Raw genomic sequence first — 11,353 nt, 5'->3', positions numbered from 1 at the left:
CATTTGCAAATATCTTTTCCCATTCCGTTGGTTGCCTAACAAAAGACATTTTAAGAGATTTAACAATATCAGTTCAAAATAGTCAAATCAATGCTGCGTTACTGTTGTAAAGATAATCAAGGTTAGAAAAATGAACAAACATCCATTACAACAGTATTCAGTTTTCCTGAATACTCTCTGCATAGAGTAGGTTAAAACTAATGTGATTTGACCTTGACTTTCAGATTAACACTATTTTTTAAAGTATATTTATTTATTTTGACAGAGAGACACAGCGTGAGTAGGGGAGGGGCAGAGAGTTAGAATCCCAAGCAGGCTCCTCACTGTCAGCACAGACCCTGACGCAAGGCTCGAACCCACGAAGCTGTGAGATCATGACCTGAGCCAAAACCAAGAGTCGGACACCCAACTGACTAAGCACCCAGGCACCCCTCAGCATAACACTATTAATGTCATACAGTATATGCTGACAATTAGAAAATATATCCCAGACTCCTATTATAAAAACTAACTTCCTAACAAAGGTAACAAAAGAGGGGCAGATAACCTCTGGATTTTGAGATGACTTGCCTATTGCTTCTACTTCTGTATCACAATGTTCACTCACCCAGTGTCACCATCTCTCTCCTAGCCTCTTAGATGGTGACTGCACAATTCTAGTACCCAAAGTACCACAGGTCTAGGAGAGAAGCAATTTGAACATTCTATTTCCACGCTACACAGGTTCCAACCATTATTCTTCCACCTTTATGCAAAACATATTCTGTCTTTAAGAGTTACCTGAGGGGTGCAGAGTAGAGATTGGGTGGTTTGAGTGCTATCATTCACCCCACTCCACAAGGAATCAAATCCTAAAGCTATGTTCACATGGAACAATACTGGAATTGGAAGCAGAATACCATTTCAGTAAAGTTGAGTAAACAGTCTGTCCCCAGTGTGGCATCAGAGAACAAGCCAAGAGAGGCTTTCTGCATCTACACCCTTGAATCAGTGTTTCACATACAAGTCATAGAAAAGTGCTTCATTTCCAGGGACAAGAAACACAACAGAAGACTTCATACATGCATACGGACAACTAATGCACAATAACATCATCTACTGGTGGAGGAAGAAAACTGAACAACAAATCTTCCAAATTCAGACGAAATTATTGTTTCATGTGGGAATAAGAGAATAGGACTGATCATTTCAGGGAAGAATGATGGGCAGGACTGTCATCAGAGCTAAGCTCCTTTCACCAAATGGCCCCTAAGCCATCTTCCTCTCCACACACAGATGATACCCATCAAGTTTACTTGTTCATTCATGCTGTGCCCTGCTCAAGGACCCTTGAATCATGTACCCTTCCCTCATTACTAGTATGATAAAGAGCTAACTCTATGGCATGACGCTATAGCATACTGATGCTGTGTCAGAGTCATGGCTTATCACTTCAGGACTACGTGATCTTGAGGAAGTTACATAATCTCTAAATCTCCACCTGTAAAGTGGAGATATACTCAGCATCCTAACAATAATTAAATTAGCAACTATAGGGCGCCTGGGTGGCTCAGTCGGTTGAGCGTCTGACTTCGGCTCAGGTCATGATCTCACAGTTCGTGGGTTCAAGCCCCACTTTGGGCTCTGTGCTGACAGCTCGGGGCCTGGAGCCTGTTTCAGATTCTGTGCCTCCCTCTCTCTCTGCTCCTCCCCTGCTCACACTCTGTCTCTCTCTCAAAAATAAATAAAGATTTAAAAAAAATTTTTTAAAAATTAGCAACTATATGTCAAGTCCTTAACATATACAAAGCAGTCTCTAAAAGGAGTTACAGTTGATGAATGGATAAAGAAATTGTGGTTTATATACACAATGGAGTACTATGTGGCAAGAAGAAAGAATGAAATATGGCCCTTTGTAGCAACATGGATGGAACTGGAGAGTGTTATGCTAAGTGAAATAAGCCATACAGAGAAAGACAGATACCATATGGTTTCACTCTTACGTCGATCCTGAGAAACTTAACAGAAACCCATGGGGGAGGGGAAGAAAAAAAAAGAGGTTAGAGTGGGAGACAGCCAAAGCATAAGAGATTCTTACAAACTGAGAACAAACTGAGGATTGATGGGAGGTGGGAGGGAGGGGAGGGTGGGTGCTGGGTATTGAGGAGGGCACCTTTTGGGATGAGCACTGGGTGTTGTATGGAACCCAATTTGACAATAAACTTCATATATTGAAAAAAAATTAAAAAATAAAAAATAAAAAAAATAAAAGGAGTTACAGTAAAAGGCTCAGTCTGCCTCTGACCAGCCATGTTCCTGTACATACCTATATTCCCTATAGCTGCTTCCATTAAGTCTTCTTTATCTGCTGCTTTCTACTGACCTCTTCCTCAGGCACTTCTCTTTCTGACTCAAAACTCTTCATAGGTGTAGGAGGAAGAAAACTTCAAGACACTTTTTCCCCTCTCTGACTCAGTAGTCAGTACTTTCCCACTCCTAGCCTTCCTTTTCTCCTTCCTCCCAGTCCCTGTGTTTATCAAACCCTGTGTCAGCAAGAGCACCCCCACATCTATGCCACTCACCTAATTCTCAACTAGTGCAGGAACAGAGGGGAACCAGACTAAAGATAGCTAAGGTGTGAGGTATTGAAGTAGCCAACAAAGACAGGTTAAAATTAATTAGATCACCTGAATTCTTCATGCACGTAGCAGACAAGCATCAGATTCTGACCATGTATTTGTCTCTAGCCTATCTCAGTGCTGTGTAGCCCACAACACATCACATACACACACATACACACACACCCCACAGGCTCCCTGAGGGCAAAAACCCTGTCTTACTCATTCTGAAGCTTTACCACCTAGTTTAAACTTTAGCACATATTTGGTACTTAGTATATTTTTAAAGAACTAAATTGAATTTTCTTTTATAATGTATCAAGTATCTTGTCTCTACATCTGCTCTCAATGAAATGTGTATTTTTAAAGTTAATGAGATGTGGGGCGCCTGGGTGGCGCAGTCGGTTAAGCGTCCGACTTCAGCCAGGTCACGATCTCACGGTCCGGGAGTTCGAGCCCCGCGTCGGGCTCTGGGCTGATGGCTCAGAGCCTGGAGCCTGTTTCCGATTCTGTGTCTCCCTCTCTCTCTGCTCCTCCCCCGTTCATGCTCTGTCTCTCTCTGTCCCAAAAATAAATAAACGTTGAAAAAAAAAAAATTTTTTTAAAGTTAATGAGATGTGTATGTAAGTCACAGAAGACTGTATAAATGTAAATGAGTGTTGTCTTTTATTGATTTTTATTTTTTAAGTTTATTCTGAGAGAGTGCAAGTGGGGGAGGGGCAGAGGGAGGGCGGGGACAGAGGATCCAAAGTGGGCTCTGTGCTGACAGCAGAGAGCCCGATGTGGGGCTCAAACCCACAAACTGTGAGATCATGACCTGACCCAAAGTTGGATGCTTAACCGACTGAGCCACCCAGGTGCCCCGAGTGTTGTCTTTTAGAGACAGTATGAGGGATATATGTATGGTGTAATAAACACTTGACAAACTATGAGCTCTTCTAATGGACCATTTATAATTATTCAAATTGCCTGAGACTCACAACAGCGAAATATCCAGTAACTGTGGGTAGCAGTTTGGAATGCCAGGAGATAATGGTACTGAGGCGGTAACAGGGCGTGTAATTAGATGAATAGCATTAGCACCAGAAGACAAAAGGTTTTTGCTTAAAGATAAACAAACAAACAAACAAACAAAACTGCTGAGTTACAAGCAGCAGGTGGCAATAAAACAATGCTAATACTAATACTATATTACTAATACTAATGCTAATGCTAATACTGTATGTAGAACAATCATAGGGAATCTCAAAGGCAGAGTGGAACAGGGTCTCCACTCACAAGAGCTATATAAACCCATGTACAGAAAGGCACCAGGATGTGAAGACAGAATTCCATGACACAATGAAAACACAGAAAAAGTCTTTTACAATATAATCAAAACCTATGTGAGAGTAGGTGATGAACAGGAGTCCAGAAGCAGAAAAAACAGATCAAAAAAAATGGTTCAGAAAAAGGTTACAACAGCTAGATGAGGCAGAATCAATCAGACTAATGATAAGGTCACCAATAACCTCCATGTTGTAGAATATAATGGTTACTCTTTGGTCCTCAGCTTACACAACCCATTAGCATTTCACTCACTCCTCCTCTCTCAGCTTCTAGCATATCATCCTGTCTTTTGTTTTGTCTTGTTTCCTACCTCAATATCCTCACCCTCAATTTTCTTTGCTTGTTCCTCATCTTTCTACTTTATCCACTTCACTCCCTTGGGCATCTCACTCTGTCTCATGGCTTTAGAAACCATCTGCATGCATAAGACTCTTCCAATTTTTACCACCAGCCCAGATCTTTCTCTTGAATTCCAGTGGAGTTAATCCAACTACATTTCCACAACTTCATTTAAATGTCTAACAAAATTCACAAACATAACATTCATCAAATTGAACTTCAGATCTTTCCCTGCTCATACACACTCTATCTTTTCCTTCTCAGTAGTAATACCACTCTTTAGTTGTTCAGCCACAAACCTTGGGTCATCTTTGACCCTTCTTTCATACACTCTAAACTTAATCTTCTAATAAAACCTATTGTCTTAACATTCAATAAATATCAATTATCCTACCACTGCTCACAACCTCCATTGTTTATCACCATCTCTAACGCACAATCCCTCACCTAGACTGACAATAGCCTTCCAACCATCTCCCTTCAGCCTGGTCTCAAGACAGCAGCCAGAGTGATGCTGTGAATCACAGGTCACATCTCTCTACTCAAAACCCTCCAATGGCTTCCCAAGTATCTCAAAGAAAAAGTCAAAGTCCCAGCAGCCTTCTTCTGGGCTCACAACATCTGGCCCCCATTATCTCTTTATCTCATCTCTTACTCTTCTACCCTTGCTCACTCCACATAGATTCTTTATTGTTCCCACCTCAGGGCCTTTGTACATGCCCAATCCCTCCCCCTGGAATGCTCTTCTCCCAAACATCCATGGCTTATTCCCTCACCTCCCTCAGGTTTTTAACTAAAATGCCATAATTTCAGTGATGCCTTCTCTAGCCAAACTATTCAAAATTACAACCTCTATCTCAATGTACTTTCTAGTTCTCTTCTCTGCCCTATTCTTCTCCAAGTACTTATCAGTATCTAATCTAGCATTTATTTTACTTATTGATCTTGGTTATTTATATACACTGTACTTTCCCATTCATCTGTTTTGTTGACTGTTGTATCCCCAGACCTTAGAGTACTGCATGGCATATGTAAGTGCTGAATAAAACCTGTGGATGAAAGGACTCATAATAAACCACATTTAGTGAATGCTTACTTTTGTCATGGATTAGGCTAGTCATAATGCAATATATTATTTTTACTAACTCCCCACAGCCTCCATGAGAGATAAGCTATGATTGTATGTCTTTAGCAGATGTCAAACAGGCTTAGGGATTCTAAGTAATGTGTCCAAGATCACATAGCTAGTCATTGGTACTGAATTACCACATTCTTTTGATACATAGTTCATAAAACCAAGTTACCACCAGATTCTTTTGGATGAATTATCTCCATGTCTCTGAACTGTGTGATGTCAATTGTACCCTCTTTAGCAATTTACACATTTTGATTATGTATACATGTATGAACACATGCCATAACAAAATTCTCAGTGGAGAATAAAGGTTAGAATCATACTTATAATCATATTCCCAGCAATGTAACTCCCACAGGGAAATACAATAAATAATTTCATAGTCTCGCCATGGTGCTTCCTTTTCTTATTTCTAATTCATACCTATTCAGTTTATAGTTATTCTTCCCATTTTTATAACTCACTAGGCTATGAAAATCATTTTGATATTTTAAAATTGGGGAATGGTGGAATTATTTGGTCAAGCTTTATGCTGCTTTGATATGCTTTCCTAATCTTGAAATAAGTTTGAATGTATCTGGTTGAGTGACATTTCAAAACAATTAATTTATGTCTTCTTAGAATGGATGAAGACAAACTATCCATTGTCAAAAAAATACTATATTTGTTTTTGAAACTTTATATTTCATATATGTTCTATACTCTTAGCTAATCTTGTCAACTTGAACACCTGAACTGTCAGGTCAGTTGAGGAAAATCAACACAGATTTTTATGGATATTCTTTTTTTTTTCTTATGTTTCTTCAAAATGTAGTGTGATCAAATGTATCTCAAAGCCAGTTTGATAATTTGATAACTATGTAATCATTAATATTTAGAAAAAAAATTTTCACTTTCCACTAAGAAGTATCAAATTTAGGGGCGCCTGGGTGGCGCAGTCGGTTAAGCGTCCGACTTCAGCCAGGTCACGATCTCGCGGTCTGGGAGTTCGAGCCCCGCGTCGGGCTCTGGGCTGATGGCTCAGAGCCTGGAGCCTGTTTCCGATTCTGTTTCTCCCTCTCTCTCTCTGCCCCTCCCCCGTTCATGCTCTGTCTCTCTCTGTCCCAAAAATAAATAAACGTTGAAAAAAAAATTAAAAAAAAAAAGTATCAAATTTAGTACATATTTGACATTGTCCTTAATCTCTCGTTAGGGAGAAACAGTTGGCAATGTGGTAAAATATGCATTACCTGTAATCAACTTAAAATTTATTTTTGTGCTATCTTCCAAATTCTTAAATTCTAAATGGGCTTTATCATTAAGCTCAAATTGAGGAAGAGGTACAAAATGCAAATATATATAACCAGGCTTGGTTTTAGGACTTGATAATATATTCCTAAACAGAACTGAAAACATTCATTTAAAATTGCTCCTGAAGAGAGAAGTTTAGGGAAGAAAATATATGAATAAATTTATAAAGATCTGAAAAAGTTGATAATGTAATGTGTTGCTTGAAAAATAAATTGGTTTATAATCCATATTTAATGGTTCCATTAAAGTTTTTTTAAAAAGAGTAACATTTCTCTCCCTCATTTAATTCACAATTTTATTCATTACAAACTTTCAAATCTACATGCTGCTAGGTTCAAATGCAAATGTTTCATCACTATTGTCAGCTTAAAAAGAAAGGATTTTACAAATTCAAAATGCAATTATTTGGCTGCTCCTGGGAACTTAAGCTTTATTCTTTTGGTCTCAAACATCTCAAAAATAGATCATACACACATAGAAAAAGATCAAGCCAAAGTTATTTTGAACCAAGTAATGAATAAAACCTTAAGCGAAACCAGGAATATTTCTAAAGGAATTTATTCTCTTCTTCACATTATACTCTCTTAATCTGTTTATAACATTGAAAAGGCATATAAAAATAATTCATTGGAGTCAAAGTATAATATTTCTGAATTATAAAATGAAGTAGCTATAATATAATAATAGTCCCCAAGAGTTGGGCCTATAATACCTATCAAAATATTCTTTTGCTTATTATTAAAGATGACATAAAAAGTTAACTATTTTAAACTAATGTAAAAAAAACCATAGTATTTCTAAAACTTTTAAGTAAACAGTATTAAATTTCAAAACTATTAATACCTCAAATGTATACCTTATAGAGAAAAATCACTTCAAACTTAGCAATTCCTTAAATTTTAAAATGCTTAAAGAAACAATTACATAAAAATTAAGAAACCTAAAATATTGAAAAAAATTAGAAATTACCTGGAACTGATTTCCAGTGTGTACTTTTACTGTTGACCTCAAGTGAAATTCAAGAAAATGGTATCATGGGGTAATCTCCCTCACACTATCCTTCTCTCTCTCTAGCGGGTTGTGACCATCTTGACCAAATGAAGCGAGAAGGTTTCACCTCATTTCACTTCTGTTTGCTTCTAACGAACAGAATATGGCAAAAAGGATGGGATGTCACTTCCAAGATAAGATTATGAAAGACTATGACTTCCTTTTTTGTCTATCCCTCCCTCCTTTTCTCCCTCTTTCTTTGATAAAACAAGCTGTCATGTTAAAAGCTACCCTATGGAGAAGCCCATATGGCAAACAATGGAGGCCGGTCTTTGGCCAACAAGGTAGAAATTGAGGCCCTTGGTCCAACAACCTGGAAGAAAGTGAATTCTGCAACAAGTGAGTGTGCAAAAGCAGACCTCCCACCCCCCCACAACTGAACCTTCAGATGATTCTAGCTCCAACTGACACCTTGATTTCAACCTTGTTGAGAGACTTGAGCAGGAGGACCCAGTTAAACTGTACCTGATTCCTCACCCGATGACACTGTGAGATAATAAATGTGTGTTATTTTAAGGGGCTAAATGTGGGGGCAATTAGTTACACAGCAATAGACAACTAAATATACTCTTTCTTCTAAAAACATATACTCAATTAAAGGAATAAAGTTTAATATAAGGTAAGATATGTAAGAAGAGTTTGGTTTTGTTTTTTGTTTTTTTTTTGATATTATGGTGGCACCAAGAATGATGATTTATGACAAGAAATACTTATGAGGAAGATTAGAAAAAGGAGAAGGAAACGGGAAGAAGATATTTTTAGAAAGAAAAAACACAGATGATGATCATGGGCCCTGAATGTGACCCTAAGGAATCTGTACTTTATTCCGTAAGTGAAGAACCATTAAATGTTTTTGACCATAGGAATTATGAGATCCACATTTCTGGGAGAAAATTCTGGTGCCATTATATTCAAAATGGATTAGAAATGAAAAAGAAAATAACCAAATCATTTAAAGTTAATGTTAAAATCATTTAAAGCCATTGTTAAAGTCAGGATGAGAAGGAAGGTGAGTCTGAGCCCTGTAGAAGTGTCAGTAGGAACAGAAATGGGGAAATGGGTGTGAGGTGCTTGGGAGCAAAACCATAGGGTTTGGTTAACAAAAGACTATGAGGAAATGGAAATAAAGAGGAAAGGTGAAAATGGCACTAAGATGTTCAGCCTGACTGACTTGAGAGAAATGGCAACATGAAACAGAGCAGAAATGAAGGAAGAATTTAAAGGAGCGAAGTAAGTTCTTCTGAGTGGAGTCGTTTGAGTAACAGCAGGATAATAATAAGGCAACAGTTTTGAATATGATTATGACACTAAGGAACAAAGTCAGAACTGCAGGTAAAGATTTGGGAATAACTAACTTAGGGATGCTGGTTAAGCCATGAAAAGAAATGAGATAGCCCACTGAGTGCTTAAAAACCTCTTATTACTCTGCACTACCTGCAGGATAACATGGAAAATGATTAGTTAACCACTTACCTAGCTTCAGCTGTTGCACATTCCAACATACATTCTATATTCCAAACACACAAAATGACTTAGGGGTCTCCCAAGACACTATGCATTTTCACACCCCATGCTAAGTCTTTGCACATTCCCCATTCCTGAAATGCTCCCTTCCTCAAGACTCATTTAGATTTTATGGAACTTCAAATGTCACCTCTTTTCTGTTTCCAAATCACGTAGCCTTTATCACATTATATTATTACAAACTGTCTTACCTTTCTGTCCTAACACATGAACCCTGGGGCAAAGATCATGTCTTCTTAATTGTTTATAACTAATGGCGCCTTGAATATTTAACATGATGTTTAAACGACAATGTAATTACTAGGGAAAAAAAAGAAGGAAGATGGAGAGACTACGAAGAAAAAATGGGAATCATCCACCTTTAAGAAGCAGATCAAAGAAGGAATGAGGGAGACTGAGGAAACAAAATGGTTATTTGCATTTTAAAAGGGCAATGATGTTTCCTAATATTGAATTGAGAGTTCTCTTTAGTTACCACCTTCATATCAGTTAAACATGTCAAGTTCAATTTTAAAAAAAAGAGGGCACCTGGGTGGCTCAGTCTATTGGGCAACCAACTTTGGCTCAGGTCATGATCTCGCAGTTTGTGAGTTCAAGCCCCGTGTCGGTCTCTGTGCTGACAGCTCAGAGCCTGGAGCCTGCGTCTGATTCTGTGCTGCCCTCTCTCTTTCCCCTCCCCCACTCATGCTCTGTCTCTGTCTCAGAAATAAACATTAAAAAAAATTTTTAAAATACAATGAAATTCGTCTTTTGTGAAGTTTGGAAGATTTTGATTTTTTATAAAAATCAGAGAATATTGTCAAATCTACCAGGAATTGGCACTGTCCCTCAAAACACATGCTGCTTTACTTGACAGAGCTTCTGCCGAATAATATAACTCCATTTTTTCCTTAACACTTCCCATACTAAAGAGCCATGAAATCTTCAACGTTTATTTTTTATTTATTTATTTTTCTGGGGACAGAGAGAGACAGAGCATGAACGGGGGAGGGGCAGAGAGAGAGGGAGACACAGAATTGGAAACCGGCTCCAGGCTCTGAGCCATCAGCCCAGAGCCCTACGCGGGGCTCGAACTCCCAGACCGTGAGATCGTGACCTGAGCTGAAGTCGGACGCTTAACCGACTGCGCCACCCAGGCGCCCCAGAGCCATGAAATCTAAGACCATTGTCTCACATAACTCTTCAAGATTCTTCAATTTTATTTCATAGTACACGTTTATGTAGATTCTCAGGGCAACCCAAATAATTGTCTTCACATATTGTCAATAATATGTCCTCTTAGTCAAACAAAACCTTTCTAACGCCAATCTTGCTCACATCCAAGACCTTTCCCTAGATACAGCTGCTTTCTTGCTCTCCAGCAATTCCATAAAACCAGACAGGTGAAATAGTATTCTGCACACAGACCACTGCCTGTACCACAGCCATTACTTACCACAATTGGCAGTACAGAAAACAGGGCTGTTCTGGACACCTCAGCCGGCACAGGCGGGATTTTTCTTGCTTGCGTTCATTTCCTGTTGCCAGTATTTTATCGGTAAGGAAATATACAATAACTTGGCTGTTACTCTAAACTCTTTCTTTCCTAAAGTCCCTATGTACGAAAAGATGTTAATGCATGTTGTTTGAATAGTTTATGTACCACAGTAGAATTTTGTGTACGTCTTACTTAGCAAATTTAGTGTAATGTTGTTTTTGTTTTCTTGTTTTTTTGTGTGTTTTGTTTTTTTTATTTTTATTTTTTGTTGTTGTTGTTTTTTACCCAATATAGAAGACTCTCTACTCTTTGTTCTGAGATGTTATGTTTTTTTTTTTTTCAAAATCATGCTATTAATCACCTTATAATGCAGTCCCAAGAAAACTAGCCCTATATGCTTGCCCCAAAAAATGACTGACAGCACAAGATTCTTTATATTATTTTATAGAATAAATTTTCCTTAATACAAGTTGCAACAGAAAAAACAATACCATGGTTATAAATAATACCTGACACTCAGTAGGTGTCAGGGAATAAAATAACTGAGCCTCAGGGAGGCTAAATGACATGCCCAAAGCTATACAATTAACACAAGGCAGAAATAAGACTCAA

General features: G+C 38.2%; 1 non-coding gene across 1 annotated transcript; it reads left to right on the top strand.

Moving 5' to 3' along the window:
• The first annotated feature begins 1,538 nt into the window (after positions 1-1,538).
• TRNAR-UCG lies at positions 1,539-1,623 on the top strand. The gene has a single exon. It is a non-coding gene; the product is annotated as a tRNA-Arg (tRNA).
• The last annotated feature ends 9,730 nt before the right edge of the window (positions 1,624-11,353 follow it).

This window comes from Lynx canadensis, chromosome B3 (assembly GCF_007474595.2).
Source record: "Lynx canadensis isolate LIC74 chromosome B3, mLynCan4.pri.v2, whole genome shotgun sequence".
Lineage (NCBI taxonomy): Eukaryota > Metazoa > Chordata > Mammalia > Carnivora > Felidae > Lynx > Lynx canadensis.
This window is presented reverse-complemented; position numbering and strand designations above follow the sequence as displayed.